At 33.4% G+C, this 21,799-nt stretch overlaps 1 long non-coding RNA gene across 1 annotated transcript; it reads right to left on the bottom strand.

The window, feature by feature from the left end:
* Positions 1–717: 717 nt before the first annotated feature.
* LOC146994074 (uncharacterized) lies at positions 718–12,709 on the bottom strand. Its single transcript, XR_015043838.1, has 3 exons — positions 12,582–12,709; positions 5,558–5,593; positions 718–828 (listed from the first exon to the last, which is right to left on the bottom strand). It is a non-coding gene; the product is annotated as an uncharacterized LOC146994074 (long non-coding RNA).
* Positions 12,710–21,799: the final 9,090 nt, after the last annotated feature.

Raw genomic sequence — 21,799 nt, 5'->3', positions numbered from 1 at the left:
GACACTCAGATATCCCTGTGGCACTAAAACCTGTCCCATTTGCACCAAACGTAAAAGTTTGACGCAAATGGGACTGAAGACAAAATGAGACCGGAAGAACATACAGCCAGAACCTTTTGGTCTGTTGACAGGACGGACCAAACGGTTTGGCTCTGTTGTCTTCAGTACATTTGAAGAGCCTCAGATATTTCCGTTGCACTAAAACCTGTCCCATTTGCACTAAGAGTAAAACTTTGACGCAAATGGGACACCATGAAGCTACTGCGCAATGTCTACTTAGTTGTGTTGCCTTGGTGCGTGAAGATCTGGTGAACAGATCCAATTTCGTGTTGGAGGTTATGAAGGCGAATGAACTTATGGATCTGATCTGATTCAGATGAGATGGATTAGTAAGAAGAAGAAGAAACATTAAACTTTTTACATCTGTCGTTAAAAATGTTTGCATTTTCTACTTTTGTACAATATATCAAACAGTCATACATACATAACGTCTCAAACATAATGAGATAAAAATATCATTGAAGGTTATTTTTAAATTTTTGCTACTGAAATTAGGAATATCATAATAATTAGTTACATTTATGAGATTGCAATTGAAATGACACATTCCATATTCAATTTTAATGGAAAAATGCATATTAGTAATTATCCATGTGCATCAGAACAACAGTAAAAATTTAATTTACTAAGAAATAGCAGTTTGAGGGGAACTGTTACCTTGTTTGCAATATCTGTTACGTTCTCCTCCAGTGCACTCACTCTTAATGTTAAATCATTCAGTGACTTCCATTTCTCAGACAAATCACTTATTTGATTTCTTATCTCTGCCTAAATACATAATATAAAAATAGATAAAACTAGAAAGCTACATATACAACGAAAGCAAACATATTAACACAGAAAGTGAATTAGATGCCAGTGCTGAATCTCATGCAAATAATTTTATAATTCAATTTATATCTTACTAGAAGCTACGCTAGCAGCCTTCGTCTGGCTTTTAAATGTACCGCAAAAATGCTTGAAGGGAACACCAAACGTTAAATTTAAAAATAGCGCAGAATTTCACTCTGCAGAACAACTTCACACAAAAAAAAAAAAAAAAAAAAAACACAAATTTTTAAAAAAATGTATTACATATAATAAAATTACAATGAAATAAGCAATATCCCTTAATACAAATATTAATTATCCTAATAAATAAATTAACCAACTTCCCGTTATCTTCTCCGGATAAACGTCCAATATCCAAGAGAAACATTAAATTTAAAAACTGCACATAATGATCGCCCTCGTTTTTCTAAGTGGCAACAGTGCTGAGTTTCAACTGTCAGCAGTCCAGTATACAATTGAATAAAAACCTGTTGCCAAAACCACATTTCTAAAAGAATGAAACTATTCAAAATGATGCGATAAAATCCAAAAGATAAAATTTAAAAAAATCTGATTCGATTTTTGTAAAAAACCGCTTCAAGGTGCACAGGCTCTTGTCTAGATGCACCTATACACCAAGTTTCATAGCCCTGGGTCTATTAGCTTACGCGCAGCACGAACGAAAGACACACAGACTTGTTTTACTTACTTGTACGTAGTAAAAAGGAAGTATTGTAATCGCGAAAAGTTTCAGGCAGAATATTTCAACGAAAATATACATTTTGACCGCTATCAAATGCAATTTAACGATGTTTTTGCGTGATATCTGTACGTAAGGACAGAATAAAATACTCTTTTCCTTCAAAAAAATTATAAAACTTCTTTAAAATTAATTCTGAAGAGAATTTTTCGTGGCGTCTGTACGAACGTATGTACGTACGTATCTCGCATAACTCAAAAACGAGTAGCCTCGGAACGTTGAAATTTTGTATATAGGACTGCTATAACATGTAGATGTGCACTTCGTATTTTGGTTTCAATCGGCCGCACCAAACGTATATAAATATATTTATAATTATATCCACTCTGTTACCCGGCTCAGTGATCTCAGTTTCTTTATTCTTATATGTTTGTAAATTGTACAATTTTTTCTTTAAAAATGATTGAATTATACTGTTTCTATCTTCCGGTTAAGGATTTTATGCCTCTAGTAAATCTGTGTGCAATATTTTTAGAATTATCAGCAATTTTAAAGTTGTTTAATTGCCGCTAAGCCTGTTTTAATGGCGGCCATTGATGTTTACATTTGAAACAGGAGACTAGTGGATTTGTTGCCAATCTAGAGAAACTTAGCTTCGCAACAACAAAGATAACGCATTCATTTATTATTGCCAATTAAATCATGCTTAATTCTTTCTGGAATTTTTTCGAGGAAATAAGCATTTGAGATTTACTTCGTAATTTTTAATATAGATATTTTGAGTTTTTATGTATTTTTGCCATCTCGCGAAGTAAGAACTGAATTAATTAAATGAGAAATACTCAATCGTCTGTGAAAAACTGTTTCTTTTTTGTTTTATTTGCTTAATTTCTTTATACACAGTTCTAGCTTTATTATAGTATTTGAATAGAACATGTGGCAACGATTAGATAATTTTTTAAATGATATACATTTTGTGCATTCTGAGTTATAATATGAATGAAATATAATACTGTTAAGTAAACCTAGCGCCAGAGTGTCGCTATGGTAAACGAAGTGAATTTTAAAGAATGCATTTATTCTATTGTGGTTTATGCGCTGTCGGCGAAGTAGGCTTAATTCAATCGAATAAGTTTAAATAAAATGCAAGAAAAAATGCGTATAATTTAATATTCCGTACAAGGAAGTCATGTGGTGTACACATCAGATTTTTTTATTATATGTAGAGATCAGTCTCTCAAGTAAAGAATGGCTCTCATATTACCATTTTCAGATTTTCTCGTTTGTTTTAATCTTTAATTTATATTCAATAACTATTGTTGTGTGCGTATGGGTTTGTAATGCACTTAATGCACGCGTAACCGATGATACCTTGATAAAATTTATTTTACCAAAAAAGAAGACTTTGGTTTTAGAACTTTCCACAAAACATCCGTACAGCTATTCTCAGTATCGCAAAGCGCAATCAGTAGTTACACTTCAGACTACTAAGGACGTTAAACACAACGAAATGCAAAGAGCATCTGAAATGGAAACTGTGAACTACCGAGTAAGAAACGATTCTCTATCCTGTTTTACAAAGTTTTCACTCGATTGACAAGAAATCTCTTCTACTACGATCCAGTTGTCTAAATTACTGAAAGGTGTATACGGTTAAATTTACATCTAAAGGACGGATGCGGTTACAGTTACATATAGGGATCAATTACAGTTATTCAGTTAAGCCCATATCACACGGTGTTTCTTTCATACGAACAATTTTTCTGCCTGGTTTACTATTGAAAGAAAGACGGGCGACTTTTTCCTTCCTTTCCAAGAAAATTGCAAGTTGTTCGTTTTCAACCAATCAGCTATCAGCTTGTTTGTAATGGGGAACCAGTTACCCCTGTGTTAACCCCAAAGCGAGCTATGGGGATTGGCTGTTGTGACGAAGCAGAAAAATTGTTCCAAACAGTTGTTCTTCCAAAACAAACCGACATGTGATAGCACCTATTACAATTATACAATGTAATATCGCCAACGTTCGCCAAAAGTCGCTAAGTCTGACGACTTTTTGCGATTTCTCACAAAATTTGGCGATAAAAGTTAGTGGTTGGAACAATTGCCAGTTTGGCGATATCTCACCAATTTAACTAGATAGCCATTATACCTTAATGTTAAATAGACTTGCACCTGTAATTTTATTTTTCATCAGAGCTTTGTCTTCGTAGTCTCTTTCAAGCATTTATTGTTATATTAAACAAAATATACTACAGTATCATATGTAATTTCATTAAAGTTATTTACATATATACAAAATCCGTCACAGTATTTAATTTTATAATAACCAGACGGTAGGGTGGTTAGGGCAGCCGAATGCGATACCAAGTTCAAATCTTGTAAAAGGCATGGTTGTAACTGTCCGTCCCTTCATAGGAGATAAAAATGGCCCACTTATTAGGTGCGTCTATATTAAAGTGACCACACTTCTTGTCTTGGTAGTGGTTCAAGTCGAAGTCGGCTTAGGCCAACCATTGGGGAGGGGGTAAATTAAAAATAAGAAATCTTAAAATTACACTTTGGTTTCTTCTATTTTATTCTTAAAACTTATTTTTTTTCGGAGTTATTTTATGCATTTAAGCGCATATTTAACATTTATGGATCCTAACACTGCACTGGACGAAACAATAGCAATAATATCAGCATCACGTTGCACATTAATAGATCCTTCTAAAGAATCCCAGATTTTTTTGTTTAATGCTATATACCGGGTGATCAAAAAGTCAGTATAAATTGAACTTAATAAATCACGGAATAATATAGATAGAGAGGTAAAAATTGACACACATACTTAGAATGACATGGGGTTTTATTAGAAAAGCAATAATTAGAAAAGCAATAATATGATCAGAAAAGCAATAATTAGCATAACAAATTAAGACAAATCAAAGATGATGTTCTTTACAGGAAATGCTCAATATGTTCACCATCATTCCTCAACAATAGCTGTAGTCGACGAATAATGTTGTGAACAGCACTGTAAAGCATGTCTGGAGTTATGGTGAGGCATTGGGGTCGGATGTTGTCTTTCAGCATCCCTAGAGATGTCGGTCGATCACGATACACTTGCGACTTCAGATAACCCCAAAGCCAATAATCGCACGGACTGAGGTCTGGGGACCTAGGAGGCCAAGCATGACGAAACTGGCGGCTGAGCACACGATCATCACCAAACGACGCGCGCAAGAGATCTTCCACGCGTCTAGCAATATGGGGTGGAGCGCCATCCTGCATAAAAATCGTACGTTCCAAAGGTGTTTATCAGCCAGGGTGGGGACAATGCCATTCTGTCACATATCGGCGTACCTCTCACCCGTCACGGTAGCAGTTACAAAACCAGAATCACGCATTTTCTCGAAGGAAAAAGGCCCGATAACAGTAGCTGTGGTACATCCAACCCATACCGAACCATTTTTTTTTATTCTAATAAAACCCCATGTCATTCTAAGTATGTGTGTCAATTTTTACCTTTCTATCTACATTATTCCGTGATTTATTACGTTTTCAAATTTATACTGACTTTTTGATCACCCGGTACTAGCGATAACTTTATTCTGTTATTTAGGAGATTCTAATTTATCTTAATTCTGATATGCTGAGCAAATTTTTAAAATAAAACCGTTTTCCTAGAATCGAAATGCAAGTACGCAAACTGTTTTTGCTGGAGATTGAACGGTTGTAAAATTATTTTAGAAAATGTTAAATTATGATATTGGAAAAGATTGCTATTAATCAATAAGTGCTCATTTTAATCAACGTCACTTCTAAAATTTTTTAACTTACGAAAGCGATATAACAATTGAAATATTGGGCATATCGCAAACTTAGTTTTGGAAGAAAAAAAATAACGTCCATAGTGAAGTACACAAATAAGCAGGAACTTATAATAGGATTATGAATTTTAATTAATATCATAACACACTCAAATAAATAATTAAGTATACTTACCAATGTAGACGACTGGGAAGCATGATTAGTATGAACCTGAAAGAAAATTTCAGAACTATTTATCCCATATAATATAGTATATGGGATTAATATCGTGTAATTATACATTCTGAATTGAAAACTGATTGAAAAATAAATCTTACATTGATATCATATAATTATACATTCTGAATTAAAAATAATATTCATTGCCTCCCTTTAGACAGATACCCGCCAGAGCTTTGTCATAATCAAAATAAACCAAACCAAACCATTCCTATGCTTTCAAATTTAATAAACTGCCTGAATTTTTATAATTTTGCGAATAAAATTCTGTCTCAAATATCAATACAATTTAGAGAAAGAAAAAAGGCGCGTGAGGAGAAATAAAGGAAATTATACGGGTAATTAGTCCAAAATGTTGTTCTACTTGTCATGTTTGTAACTTGTTTAAATTACGTTAGAAATGGGGGGGGTATGTTATGTTATGTAGAAGCGAGGGGGGCACCTAATATTTTTTTAGAAAGGGGGTATCAGACCCCCCCAAAAAAAGGATTTATTTCTTTAACTGATTAAGTTCCCCAAGGCTATCTGCTTAAGGGATAACGATGCCTTTGGGGAGGACTGCCCAAAGGGAACAGGTTGGTGCAAACGTTACAGATGAAGAAGGGCATATAATTCCCATATTCCCTATTTAGTATTTGCTGAAGTCTGAGCCCAGGTCGTACTACCAGCGTTCGGTTGTCTTATCCACTTGATCGGTGGCAGACCACAAGAATAATTCCGGCTAGTATAGATTTCATATCATTTTGCTCGGCGTTTCAGCAAACGTTTTCAGTTTGTCAGCAATTTTTATTGCTTTAGATATCTATTAAGTTAAGGTAAAGTTCTGCTGATGGAACAATAAAACATAATTTCATTAAAACTACTTTATGTAATGACGTATAAGTCGTAATTTGACATAATTTCCAAAACTATCCGTTAAAAACAAATTGTTTTTACAGGTTTCCTAAGCATTTCAATATAAAGGAGAATACTGCTTTTGATTTTGCTGCAATTTTTTCTTAACGAGTATCACTGATGAAATTAAAAATACTCAATTTGCATAGGAAATTTAGACAGGATTGTAAATATTTAAAAGCTCTATAATATTATCAAAATTTACCAATTTCTAATTCCTTTCTGAAAATTTCTTAATATTAGAACACTTTTTAATAGATTAGACTGAAATTATGTATCTTATACCTACTACAAGAAAGTATAAAAACGTGAAACAGTTTACCGAATATGTAATAATTGCCTTTCCATACGAAAAATGTAAAAGATATTAAATAGCTTTACTCATGTTGGCGATATTATCTTTAATTTAGAAGTCAAATAACAAAAATCAGCGTTATATTTTCAAATTTTCGCAGGACTAGTTTCGATGGTTTTACCGAACCATCATCCTCAGCTTCAAAAGCGCAAATGAATGAGATAAGATAAGAAAACCTGGACAGGAGATAAGCCACTGGCGCCATCTGTTGATGAAACCAGAACTAAAGCATAATTTCTTTAAAGGCTGAAGGCAAAGGTGGATTGGAATTAAGCCTTATTATATTAACATTAGCTTTCTTTGAGCAATGAAATCAGGTTATGCTTATAATCTTCTGTATGCAATATTCATGGTATGATATTTCGATTCAACAGCGCTACGTATCCAGTAAAAATCCACTAAATAGGTTTTAAAATTTTGAATCTTGAGTATTATGCCACTAAATACGCTCTTGAATAACGAAACTTGAGAGAAAAAAAAGTATTACAAAATGACTCAGGATCTTCATAAAATATTTGTAGATGTGTCGTGGAAGTTAATCTCCTATCTCAGTGGTGGCGAACCTTTCTGGAGCCGCGTGCCCCAAACCGTTTTTTTTTTTTCGGGGGGGGGACCGCGTGCCAAAATCCTCTTTGATTAAATTCCCATCGGAGAGCGGTTTACCATGTTTTGTCAGGCACGGTGAAATTTAAAAGCTAGCCGTTGTTATATGGTTTGTTTTAGAAAGATAATTTCAAAAACCAACATTTTGGCAATTATAATTCCTCAGTTTTCCTTCAATGAACAACCTTCTGCTCAGCTTCATCAAATTCGGCAACAATCTTGTGGTTGATGTTAAAACGCAGTCTGACACCAGATGTGCGACACAACACTTTTCCCGCACTGAATGCATAATGCTTTCCTATTGTGTTCAACAACTCAGTATGATTCTGTCCAGGTCTCTTGAAATGATCGTCCACTATCAATGTTTAATTTTACTTGTTTTTAGTGTCATTTGTGAGGGTTCAAGACCTGAAGTACAGAAAACCTATTAAACAATAAAAGTATTAAAACTCACCGACAGTTTTCAATAAATTTGAATTCGTTTATCAAACATTAGCTGCTTTGGCGTATTTTTTGCCATGTAACAAGAAATATGATTGGCCCAAACAACTGAAAGGTCATAAATTAAGTCAATAAATATATATATATCTTTTCTATGACGATCTATAAAAATCTTATATCTAGGCTTAGGCCCTATTCCAGTAGCATATGCGATAAATAAGTAAGTGAGAAGTTCAAGAACAGACTAAAACATTATTTAAATTAAATACTATCATTTTATTGTGATTATTGATTAAGGAAGAAATATTTTACTCGCGTGCCGGCTGATGAGGCTCTATGTGCCGACTATGGCACGTGTGCCATAGGTTCGCCATCACTGTCCTGCCTCATTATGTGTGCTGCTTTAACACTAGTAAATAAGTGGCTAGTTCCGATCCCATTATGTGTGTTGCCTTAAAACTAGTAAAGATCCCCGTTTAAGGTGACACCATGTATTTGGAGACCACCTGGAACACTACGTATTGGAGATGTGCAATTCGTAGTGATGACTACCTCTTCGTTTTGGAAAACGATAATTATAGTGTTCAGATATGGTGGTTCCGTGATCAATATGCAACCCCAACCTCGCTAATTATCGGCAAAGCGGTCCTACATGAAGCTTTGACGATTCAGCAGAGTATGTGAATCAGATCCTGCGGTTTCACGTGCTCCCATTCGCACCGGAAATGCACATGCGATATTCCACAAGATAATGTCTAGAGATCCATGTGTTAGCTTGTCTGAGACTACCTATGTAATGTCCAGACGTTTCCGTGGATTGCCTTTCCTTCGGATGTATCTTTTACCAAGCATGTGTGGAAGCATTTGAAATACCAACTGCTACCGTTTCGTGGTATCTGCATTTGGAACCTTCCAACAACTATGAACCTATCTATTGCATGATATCAGTTATTATGCGGTATAGTGCAACAACAGTATCTCACAATTATCAACTATTGTGCGATACGGTTTGCTTGTGTTAACAGACGCAATACAATGACAATATAATGTAAAAAGCAATATAGTGGACAACCTTGGGTAGAGCTTTCAAATATATCATGACATGATATAGGGCAATGATGGCGAACCTACGGCACGCGCGCCATAGTCGGCACGCAGAGCCTCATCAGCTGGTACGCGACTAAAATGTTACTTCCTTAATCAATAAAACACAATAAAATAACACTATGCAATTTAAATAATTGTTCTAGTCTCTTCTTGAACGTTTTACTTACTTACTTACCGCATAATGCCACTGGCATAGGGCTATATCTATATCTAGTCTTAGGACCTTATAAGACTATAGCTGTATCTAGGCTTAGGCTTAAATCTAGTCTTAAGCACTATGCCACTAAGCCTAGATATAAAATTTTCATATATCGCCATAGAAATGATATACACATTTATTGGCCCAATTATGACGTTTCGGTTGTTTAGGCCAATCATATTGTTAGGGTTTTTGTATTTATTTAGCTTATTTTTAATAGAATTGTAATTAAAATTGTTTTGTATCCTCTTGCAATGCAGCACGAGACTTTTCTGAAGAGAAAGCTAGGCAGAAAAATTAAAAATACAGGAGTATGCTAATTTAATTTAACATTTTAATAATACATATCTCGTAATTGTACTCTTTCGCTTCCGGAAGAGTCGAGAAAATACGAGAAGATTCTCGTGCGGGATTTAAAAAGCTTATAAAAGCTGGAGGAAAACATCTCAATTCAGTTGTTTACTTACTGCTGTTGTTGACTCTAGCGAATTTGCGGTGAAATCGGATTAGCTTTCTCTGTTCTGAATTAAGTCTGTTGCATGTTTTAGTATTTTAAAAGATAACTAATGTGTCATATTGCCATATTGTACGAATACCTCTAAGGAAATTTAAGCATTTTGTATTTATTCTTGGGATAAGAATAAATTTTATTCACTTTTCATCGGACTTGTGCATTCAGTTTATTACGAACCCGTACGCACGCAACAATATTACTTGTTACAAGGCAAAGAATACGCCAAAGCTGAAACATCTAATGCTTAAAGATACAATATTACTTGTTACAAGGCATAGAATACGCCAAAGCTGAAGCATCTAATGCTTAAAAATACAATATTACTTGTTACAAGGCAAAGAATACGCCAAAGCTGAAGCATCTAATGCTTAAAGATACAATAACGCGCCGAACAAATATTAATTCAGAAGTCAAACAACAAAAATCAGTGTTATATTTTCAAAATTTCACAGAACTGGTTTCGATGGTTTAACCGAAACGTTTTTGCACTTGAGGATGATGGTTCGGTTAAACCATCGAAACCAGTTCTGTGAAATTTTGAAAATATAACGCTGATTTTTGTTGTTTGACTTCTGAATTAACATCTAATGCTTGCTAAACGAATTCAAATTTGTTGCAGACTACCGGTGAGTTTTAATACTTTCATTCTTAAATAGATTCCAGTTTTCAGATCTAAGCATTTTGAGGTAATATATTCATAATTCTAATTTAATATCTTAAACGAAATGGCAGGCGGTCATCCCATTTTGGGCACTCGGCCCCAAAACGGTTCGCCACCACTGATATAGGGCTATGCGGCACTCATGGTTACCATTTATGTATGATGATATATCATCAACCTATGTATCATGGACACTTATGTATCATATTTACTAGATTCACATATCATAACTACAGTCACGGACTTAAGTAACATGGACTTTCATGCTATTTTTGCTTCCCCTACTAACTAAAATCTTGAATGTTCTATGCGTTTTCGGTCTTAAAAATTGAGCGAATTATGCTGTTTTTATGTTTCTGTTAAAGTGTTATGCCTTTAGTTAATCTGTATGAGATAGTTGTAGAATTATCAATAAATTAAAAGTCGCATTAGGCCTCACGGGGCAGCTATTTGCTTACATTTGAAACTCTTAGTAGTATAGTTAATTAAACCAGTTGATGCACCAACTGCCCAGTGGAGCCAAAAGGTTAACTTTCAATTTTTGGGAACCGAAAATATTGTCTTACTTCCCATTGGCAGAATTGCTTGTTCTGACGTACAAACTATAATTTAAATTCTAAAAATTGTTTTATAAACTGTATTTGATTTTTTATGTTTTTCTGTATTTTACAATTTTAATGAAGATGTTTCGAGGTTTATGTGTTTTTGCCTTGCCCCGAAATGAGAACTGAATCGATTGAATTAGATATATATCTCCAATGAATTTCGAGGTAATAAGTTTAAATGAAATGCAACAAAAATGTGTGTAATTTAATATGCCATACAAGGAAGTCTTGTGATGTCCACATCAAATATTTTTTTAATTGCAATATATTTTGAATAAAACTAAAGTTTCGTTGACTCTTACATCTCTGATTGTAAAACTCAATTTTTGATAATTATCGCTACAATTGTTGACTGCGAAAGGAATGATAATTTGCCGACAATGACAAATAATTCTTCGGAAAGTACGGTTAGGACAGAATGCTTCAAAATATAGCTTAACTATCAAAGTTTTAAGTTATAATCATAAACAAAATGATCTTAAGTAACACTAGTTGCTTCTATAAAGGAATTATTTCTAAAAACTAATGTTAGCATTAGAAAAAAACTGTCCTGTGACACACTTACAACTAAGCTCAAGACCCTCTGCTGCCAACTTAAACTAAGAAGTTGCAAAGTAAAATTAAAGCGAATCAATGTGTTTTGTTAATCAAATGTTTGTAGGGTTATTATTATTTTAATTAGCCTGTTATTTATAATTTCAGCTTCCATTATCATTTCTCCTTTCCGTTTTCTCACCAGAATACAAATTCACTTTGAGAATACTCAAATTGGAGGTTTTGGATTCTGAGACAGAAAGTATCTTTGGCTGTCAAGGCCACGCTAGTAGGGCCACGTTTCGCTAGCTCTGATAAGATTACAACACTTCGGCTTTACGTTATTCCTTCCGATGTTTAAACTGTTAAACCGGTCAGAAGTTTTCAGCCAACTTTGTGTTAAGTCATTTGTGTATCAAAAATCTTTCTGTTCTAGTTGATGATCCTAATTCCAATCCGTCGTTGCCTTCGGCCTTTAAAGAAATCACGTTTTAGTTCTGGTTTTATCAACAGATGGCGCCACTTGCTTATTCCTGTCCAGGCTTTCTTATCTTATCTAGTCATTATTTCCTATCTCGTTCATTTGCGGTTTTGCAGCTGAGGATGATGGTTCGGTAAAATCCATTGAAACTAGTCCTGCGAAAATTTTGAAAGTATAACGCTGATTTTTGTTGTTTGACTTCTGAATCATTTGTGTACTCTTTGACTACCAGGCTTAGTTTAAATTTGAATTTGATTGTTACTTTAAGTTACATCGCGTTGATTTGGAAGTACGTGCATTTTATGGTCAAGTTCTGGTTTAGTAAAAAGGTTGCTTTTAAACCTTTTCAATATTCTTAAGACAAAGCGATAATTTGCTTTAAGTCTGTTAGGAATTTGATGCTGAATTTTGCTACCAAAGATGGTCAAATTTCATATCTAACTCACTTTTAGTACCAGAATGTTAATTTTTACATTTTTTTTTCCCTTGTGAGTTTACGATTAATCAAAGAAAGTCATATCTTTTATTTAGTGCAGCATTTTAGACACAATTTCCTTATCAGTTGACCTGATGCGCCGTACTCACCCTCCCAATGGTTCTTCCTAAATCGACATTGTTGACAACGATGTTTCCTTGACCACTTGTTGCAATGCTGACATTCCGGTTGAAAGCACTCTGAAGAATGAGGTTTCCGTCTTGCACCACGATTCGAGGCCTAGAGAAATGAGACATAAATTAAAGTTTCTTGGAAAAATGAAGTACATTGGTTGTACTTTATAACAAATATGTACACTGCGAAAAAAATGGCACAGTTCTATATCTCCCGTTCTACTGGGCCGATTGACGAAATTCAACTTGCGTTTTTCATGTCTCGAAAGCGCGACTTAGGATATGTATTAGATTTATATATAGCATTGTTCTAATATAGGTATTTTGACACAAAATCGGACGTTTTCTGACATGACATGCCAATTTTTTCCCATATTTGGATTCTAGGATTCAAATTATGATGAATTTCCAAGTTTTGTAAAAATCGCACAGGTAATTTTTAAAAAACTAGTTCTCAAAATTTTAGCTCCTCAATGTTAATTGGATTTGATATATATTTATTAATATCTCTTTTTATTAAACTTATTTGATTCTACCTTTGATATTTGGAAATTTAGGTTCATTCCAAATAAAATTCGCCCATTTTTTACTATTTATTTTTAAAATCTGTGTTTTTAAATAAATTTTATAAATATTTCGAAAAAATTTTTGAAATACAATCTGTAAAATGTTTTACCATCGTATTAAACTTGATGTATTTCAAAGCATAATTATAAAAAATTACGGTTTTTTTATTCAAAATTTCCCAAGATATGCGTGAATTTATATATTGGATCGTTTTGAATTTTGGCATATTTGTTGAAAGCGATAATAACATCAATTTTTTTTAAAGTACAAACATTGCTTTTTTTTTTTTTTTTTTTTTTTTTTTTTTTTTTTTTTTCCCGCTCATGTACAATGTAAAAAGCTAGGAACGCTGTGACTTTTTTTCCTCTCTTGCAGTATGGAAGCCATATATTAAGAAGTTCACCTAGTGAATTATTCTTGGCGCAAACTGAAAAAATTGCGACAAGTTAAAGTTTTAAATTTCGCACCAAATTTTACAAAATTTAATATTTAGGCATAATTTGAGTCGTAGAATCTAAATATGGAACAAAACTGGTATGTTATTTCAGAAAAAGTCCCATTTTGTGACAAATTATCTGTGGTAGAGCAATGTTATATATAAATCTAATATACATCTTAAGTCTCGCTTTCGAGCAATTTGAATTTGGCCTATCGGCCCAGTAGAACGGGAGATATAGAACTGTCTCTTTTTTTTTCGCAGTGTACTTAAAAGTGAAAACTGGGCCCACCAGCGGCCGAGCGGTAAAGTCGCTGAACACTGGTAGTTCGGTCGGAGGTTCGAATTCCGCGAACGGGCTGGCTACATGGGCGTTTTCGTGGTTTTCCCCATGTGTAACGTGTATACGAGTCAGTTCCCCTTAGAAAGTCCTCCACGAAAGCATCCCTCCCCTTAGGCAGTGTGCTTTGCCATAATTAAATAAACCAAACCAAACCAAACGTTAAAATTGGTGTTCGCAGGTATACTTATATTCTTCAAATCATTGACAGAGCTTGATAGTTCATAGGATTACTCTTCGATTTTAAAAACATGTTCTATATTATACGACAGTTTTCATTTAACATTGCTTTAATTAAGGATACTTGAAATACAAAATATTTTAAAAAAATTATTTTTCGGTTTAATTTTGTAGTTTTGGTCAAATATATGTATAGTTAATTAATTGCTGTATTCCTGACTATTTTGATTCCTTTGGATGATTTCCAGCCTTTTGGAAAGAAACAGAAAGATAAGAATTAAGTTTCTAGGAAATATAAAAAATAACATTAAAAATAATATAAAATTTCTGATATGGACACCACGTCACTTCCTTGTATGGCCCATTAAATTATACAAATTTTTTGCTGCATTTCATTTCAACATACTTCCTTGAATTATTCTAAATTAATTAACAGATTCCTCAAGGCAAGTTGAAATTGGCATCAAAAATTGAAAATTTTGAAATTAAATATGCCAGTCAATTAAAAGATTAAAAGTTACATTTTGGTATCTGTTGAAAATAATTTTTCTTATTTGAAATATCCGAAAAATGAGTAATTTCGTCATTTCAAAGACTTCTGTAATTGGGAGAAAGAGAACGAGTTTAGATTTGTAAGTATGAACTTTTTAAATGGCAAAATAACAACTGTGGGAATTTTCATTTGATGTTTTTTACTGCATTTTGTTTTAATCTGTGTTGGGTGTGCTGCATTAACCATGAGACCGATTATTATCGGCCAGGAGGGTTGCAGCATACTCGCATATTACATTACTTCTGTAATTGGAAGTATATGTCTAAGACCAACGATTGAGAAAATAAAGGCCGGATAAGGACTTTTAAGCTAAGATGTAGGTTATATGTACATTTGGTAGTGTCGACTGGAATAAAAAAAGGGAGGTGCACAACTAGATGCTATAGCATTCCAACGTATAAAATTTCAATTTTCTGCGACTAATGGTTTTAAAGTTTTGCGTGATAAATACATACGTCACGGAGAAGAATCCCTTTTTAATCCATTTAACAATTCGTTTTTGTAAAAAAAATCGGTACTATTCGGTTTCGAGGGCCGTAAAAAGTCGCCAAACTATTGTTGATGCCAATGCTGCCAAAAATAATTGCAACAATCCTAATAATTGCGGCAAGAAAGGAAGTATAATAGTAAATAACTATTTAAGATTGATGTTTTAATTTAGATGAAAGGTTAATTTCATATAATACTTTTTATTATTATAATTTATATGAAAAAGGCTAAAACTGAATGGAAGCATAAGAGTCAATAACTATTTCAGATCATTATTATAATTTATATAAAAATTACTAAACATAACTGAATGGTTGCCTGCATCGCTATTTCGCTACCGACTTATCGCTAAAGCATAATTTCATCTCGTTGGTTGTTCGAGCGTAATTTTCCATAATGAACGATGCCTTTTCTTTAAAAATATTCTCGGTAAATCGCTCACTTATTTGTTTGTCGCTTTTACAAGGGTAAAGCCCACCAGCGGCCGAGCGGTAAAGTCGCTGAACAATGGTAGTTCGGTCCGAGGTTCGAATCCCGCGAACGGGCTGGCTGCATGGGTGTTTTCGTGGTTTTTCCCATGTGTAACGTGTATACGAGCCAGTTTCCCTTAGAAAGTCCTCCACGAAAGGCATCCCTCCCCTTTGGCAGATAGCCCTAGTGTGTTTTGCCGTAATTAAATACACCACATTTACAAGGGTAAAAATAACTGGATTTTTTTCAATTTCCTTTTACTTTTTAAGTGAAAAAAATAAGTCGATGTGTACATAGATAAAGTCAAGGGTGTGCGCAGTGCCATTTTTTGTGCAATTCTAGGATTTTTTTTTTAAGTGAAAATGGGTCGATGTGCACATGAATACCGAGTATGTGCAATTCTTAAAAACGCGTCAAGCAGTGGGTGATTCTGCACTTTACCCAAAATTCTATTGCCGAGTTTTCGTCATGGACAATTCCCAAATTGTTAATCCATAGGATATCAAAAAAGGATTTAAAATCAAAAAAGGATTTAAAATCAAAAAAGGATTTAAAAATTAAACTAGTATTTCAATGGCGTCTTAAGAAATATATAACTATATAAACTTACGCAATCTGAAATCAGCGCGTACGCTAGATTTGGCGCTTTTGCGCGTACATTTTCGCTGCATTTTTTTTACGGCCCTCGAAACCGAATAGTACCAAAGAATCCTTTATTTTGTTCGTACATACAGAGGACACGAAAAAAAAAAAAAAAATCATCCACATGGATTCTGAAATGGTCAAAATGGATATTTCGTTGAAATATGATTCCCCAAATGCTTTACTTCCATTTCCAATATTTCCTTTACTTCGAAAAATAAGTAAAAGCAAAGAGCGTAACTATCAGTTTTAATGCCCATTAAATGTTAAAAATACAGCAAATTAATAATTTTGTAACTTACTTTTATTTTGCTCATTTATTTTTTAAATAAAAATAATATTTTCATAACAAAATTAAAATCCGGATAAGAAGGCTACGCAAAAATAGTTTTTCCTTTAAGAAATCTGATTTTCAAATTCCGAAATAAATCGAGCAAGATTATAGGGTAGTCCCTCCCTCCTTCCAGCATGTGTTCGTTGTGTAACGGTAGCACACTCGGCGCGAGTTCGAAAGGTCCAGGTTCGAGTCCCAGCTAGGGCATTGCTCATTTTTCACCTCTCCTGCTTCAAAAAAACCTAAAGACTCACACTTACTCTTTGGTGATGTAAAGTTTTCTATTATTACGCCTTCCCGCATAAATCCTCTAATCCCATGATACCAAGAATATGCGCTTCTATGGAGTTTTATTAATTTACTAAATTTTAAAGATGCTTATATAAAATATTTCAGTGTTTTATATCCATCGAAGATGAAATGTCAGCATTCGCTTGTTTGAGCAAATACTGGCATTATTAACTTATGTTATGACTGACATTATTAAGTTATGTTATGTTGACAGTATTAACTTATGCTAATGTTAATTTATTTAACATTTAAAATTTGCATCTTAGAGATCCAGAAATGCTTGTATTTCTTTTTTTTTTTTTTTTTTTTTCTTTTTTTTTTTTCCTGTCTTTTGTTAAGGTTTTGTGTGTTAACTTCATTTGTTAAATATCGTGTTCTTCGCACTTACGTCACAGAAAATTCCATTCAACAGCAAAGTCATAAAATATTTAAAAACACCATATCTTTAGTGCTACAGGGGAAAATATTGCGGCAAAAACATAGCGGACGAAAACGTTGCAGAGAAAAGAAAGCAAGAAGACATCTTGATGCAAAACACCGTCGTCGAAAATAAAACCATTCACAAACTTCGCAATTTAAAAACATCGCGGTAAAAAGTAAAGTACCTACAAATAATGGCATGACGATAACATAGCAGACATGTGTTTTTGAGGCTTTAAAAGTTGTATGCATATTCGCGTAATGATTTGTGAGCGCAAAATGGAATGAGGAATTTTTTTTACTTTTATGTTTTTGAACTAATAAATAAATGTTTTCTGAAAAATTTAGAAGGAAACTTAAGCATTTACAAATTGAAAATGAGTAAAAAATAATGCTACTTATAACAGTTGATATAATTTGAAAGGTAATAATTAATTAAACAATTTTAATAAAGATAACCACGGTTGCCTCTATTTACAGTAACTCATGTTGCTTTTTCTAATTTTCTAAATTTTTTAGATTATGTTTTTCATGAAAAATTGCCAACAAAACGTTATAAAAAAAGATCATTGACTAATGGCCTTTGTTACTTAACTATACAAGTTTAAAATTATATTAACTAATACACCTAGAATTATGTTTTTACTCAGTTTCAGTCCTTGAATGTTTAAATTTCCTTCTTATTTTTTCAGCAAAAGTTCAAAAATATAAAATGTAAGAATAAAAACATTCCTCATTTTTTCTTCCTCTAAAAAATCATTTTGTGAATATGCGAAATTCAAAAGCTTGAAAACGCATGTATGCGACGTTATCGTCATGCGATGTTTTGTAGGTGCTTTATTTTTTACCACTATATTTTCGACGTCTGTGTTTTTAAATTACAAAGTTTTTGAATCGCTTTATTTCTTATGACGATGTTTTGTACCACGATGTTTTAGAACTGGGATGTTTTCTGATTCCTTTCTTTTCTCCAACGATGTTTTGTATTGCGATGTTTTTGTATTTCGCCTTGCGATGTTCTTGTTCTTGTCCACGATGTATTAGCTACGATGTTTTCGACGAACCTCCCCTTTAGAATTTTTAACAGACAGTCTAGGGCAGTGTTTCTTAACCTGTGGGTTCATGGACCCCTTGGGGGTCCATGGGTCATAATTTGGGGGTCCGCCGACTGCTCCTAATTTTTAAAATGTTTGCATCAATATTTAAAAAAAAAAAAAAAAAAAAAAAAAACTTTTTTTTTTGTCACGAGCAACCTCTGTAAGCCGTCTGTCTGCCATTTCCCAATAATAGAGACCTCCACAATACGAGGAAAAGAACATTCGCAAACCATATAAAATTTGAAATTTTTAGAAACACAAAGTAGCCTTTGAATTTTACTTCACTTGGAAATAAAGTGACGTTAAAATCGGTTCCGCAAAGTTCTTGCAAATTTTTAAAACAAAATATTTGTTTTACTTTTTCATAAGTTGTGATTAAAGTATTTTCTTTCAAGTGTTTTTTGTGTCTTAATGTTTGTTCTTAATGTTTCATTTGATTTTTTTTTTTAGTCCAAAGGGATTTGAATCCCGAAGGACTATTTCGTTTTGGCATTTTGCGTCGGACTCATAAATGTCGGTTCACTTTTCAAACTGTTGCCACAAAATGTTAGAGTCCTGCATTATATTTGAAGAAATTAAATAATGAAAAATCTGCATAAATGTATGTATATTTCTCGTATTGTGATAAAACAACGGTACATAGAGTCATCGAATTTTGGATAACGTAATCCTCCAACGAATATGTGCATGTGGAAGACCAAATTTGAAATTTGAAATTTGTTTCATGATCGATTTCCTATTTTTTAAAACTTTGACGAATTTTTGATTAACAAACTCAAGGATTTCAAAGCGAGCAATGGCAACGTTGTGCAGAAAAAACATTTTTATCTCCGGCGCGTGAGTTTTTGTATCGGAAATTCTAAAGATATGCTCGTTTTAAAACTATTTTGCGATATTCCTGTTGAATTGAATTTTATGGCTTAAGTACGAAGAACATGATGTTTAACAAATAAAGATAACGCACAAAACGTTAAAAAAACGTAATTTAATTTGGACGTAATTTAAAATCTGAAACATTTCCGATTTTTTTTTTTTTTTTTTTTTTTTTTTTTTTTTTTTTTTTGGTAGCCCAAAATGTCCAAAAAAAGGAAGTATGATGAAAATGATGTAAAATATGGATTCTGCTGCATGAAGGAATCGGACGGTGTTGAAAAGCCACAATGCTTTCTGTGTGGAAAAGTTTTGGCAAACGCCAGTATGAAACCGGCAAAATTGAAAGAGCATCTCAAATCTCTTCATCCTGGAAATGCATCTAAAGATCTAGAATTTTTTACAAAGAAGAAAGCCCAGTTTTCGAAATCTGGAACATTAACCAAACTTTGGTATTTCACAGAAACCTTTGGTTGAGGCATCTTTCAGAGTTGCATATCGTATTGCCAAAAGTAAGAAACCGCATACTATTGGAGAGACATTAATTAAGCCATGTGCGCTGGAAATGGTTGAATTAGTTTGTGGAGTGAAACAGAGAAAAAAACTTGAGGTTATTCCATTGTCCAAAGATGTGATACATTCAAGAATAGTTGAAATTTCTTGCAATATCTTGAAACAGATCATCGATGAATTGAAAGCATCGCCATTTCCCTTTAGTATGCAACTGGATGAAACTACAGAAATCACGAATTGTAGACAACTTCTTGTTTTTGTTCGTTACGTGTCTGCTGATACTATCAAAGAAAAATTCTTATTTTGTGAGCCTCTTTTGCAAACTACAAAGGCAGTTGATGTTTTAGCGATTTTAAATGTTTTCTTTTCCAAACACGGCTTCGAATGGAAACAAAAACTTCATTCACTTTGTACGGATGGAGCACCCTCGATGCTTGGCAATAAATCTGGTTTTGCCCATTTGGTAAAAAAAAGAAGCTCCTAATGTTATTTTTACACATTGTTTTTTACAAAGACATGCACTGGCTACAAAAACTCTTCAACCAGCTTAAAAGAAGTATTGCCAATAGTTATTAAAACTGTGAATTTTATTAGAAGTAGAACTTTTAATCATCGGCTTTTTAAAACACTGTGTCAAGAAATGAACGCAGAATATGAGGCATTTCTGTAACACACGGAAGTGCGCTGGCTGTCACGAGGGCAGGTTTTGAAACGAATTTTCATGTTGAAGACAGAAGTATCACTTTTTTTAGAAGAAAACGACAACTCACTTTTCGAATATTTCAAGAAAAAGGATTTTATATGTAAATTAACTTACCTGGCAGATATTTTTAACCACATGAACGATATATGTCTTTCAATTTAAGGGCCTGATACAACAATTATGGATGCCACTGAGAAACTACAGGCATTTTTATTGAAAATGTCACTTTGGAAAATTAGAATTCAAATTGGGATATATGCAAACTTTCAAATGTTGGACGAAGTGCTTTTTGAAAACGGATCTCGGAAAGATAGTTTGTTATTGAATAACTTGAAAAATGAAATCTGTGAACACCTGGAAGTACTTCAAGTTTCATTTGAAAAATATTTCAAATCGGATGGAATAAATATAAAAGATGAGTTGTGGATTCGTAATCCTTTTCTTTGTGATATTGACTGTATCGATGATATGAACCTTGCCAAAGATGAGCTAATTGATTTGAAAACAAAGTCCTTGTTAAAAATGGATTTCCATTAAAAAACTCTTGGAGGGTTTTGGTCTTCTTTAAGAGAAGCCTACCCATTGCTTGTAAAACGAGCTATGGCAGCCATTATACCGTTTGCTACAGTATATCTTTGCGAAGCGGGATTTTCCACACTTGTCACAATAAAAACAAAACTTCGAAATAGACTGAATGTCGAACATGATATGAGCGTTGCTTTGTCGAAAACCATCCCTCAATTCAATCTGTTAATCAAGGAAAAAGTAGCAACAACCTTCACATTAAAAATTGTAATTTCTTCAAATTTTTTATACTATTGAAATAAAAATATTAAAATAATTAAATAATAAAACAGAGTATATTTTGTAATAAATGATGTTCAAGCAATTTTTTTTCACAGAAGGAGAAACACTGGTCTAGGGCAATGGATATTAAAATACTTTTCTTCCTGCAGTGCTGCCATTGCTCTCTTTCAAATCGTTGAGTTTGCTAAACAAAAATTCATTTTAATGTTTTACAAAATATGAAATATAAAATTCGAAATTCAAAATGTGGACTTCTAAGTGCCCGTGTTAGGGTGGAGGACAATGTTATTCAGAACTTGACGGCTCCAGATACCGTTGTTTACTCACAATGCCTGGAACATGCATATATCCCTGCAGATTCTTCATTATTTAATTTCTTTCAAGATAATACAGGGCGCTAGTATTTAGTGGAAACAATTTGAAAAGTGTTTCGCCGTTTATAGCGGACGACCTAAAATCCCGTTTCGAGACTAACAGCCCA

Source organism: Stegodyphus dumicola, chromosome 11 (assembly GCF_044657685.1).
Source record: "Stegodyphus dumicola isolate Sdum_Otavi_A_Nest chromosome 11, ASM4465768v1".
NCBI classification, from domain to species: Eukaryota; Metazoa; Arthropoda; class Arachnida; order Araneae; family Eresidae; genus Stegodyphus; species Stegodyphus dumicola.
This window is presented reverse-complemented; position numbering and strand designations above follow the sequence as displayed.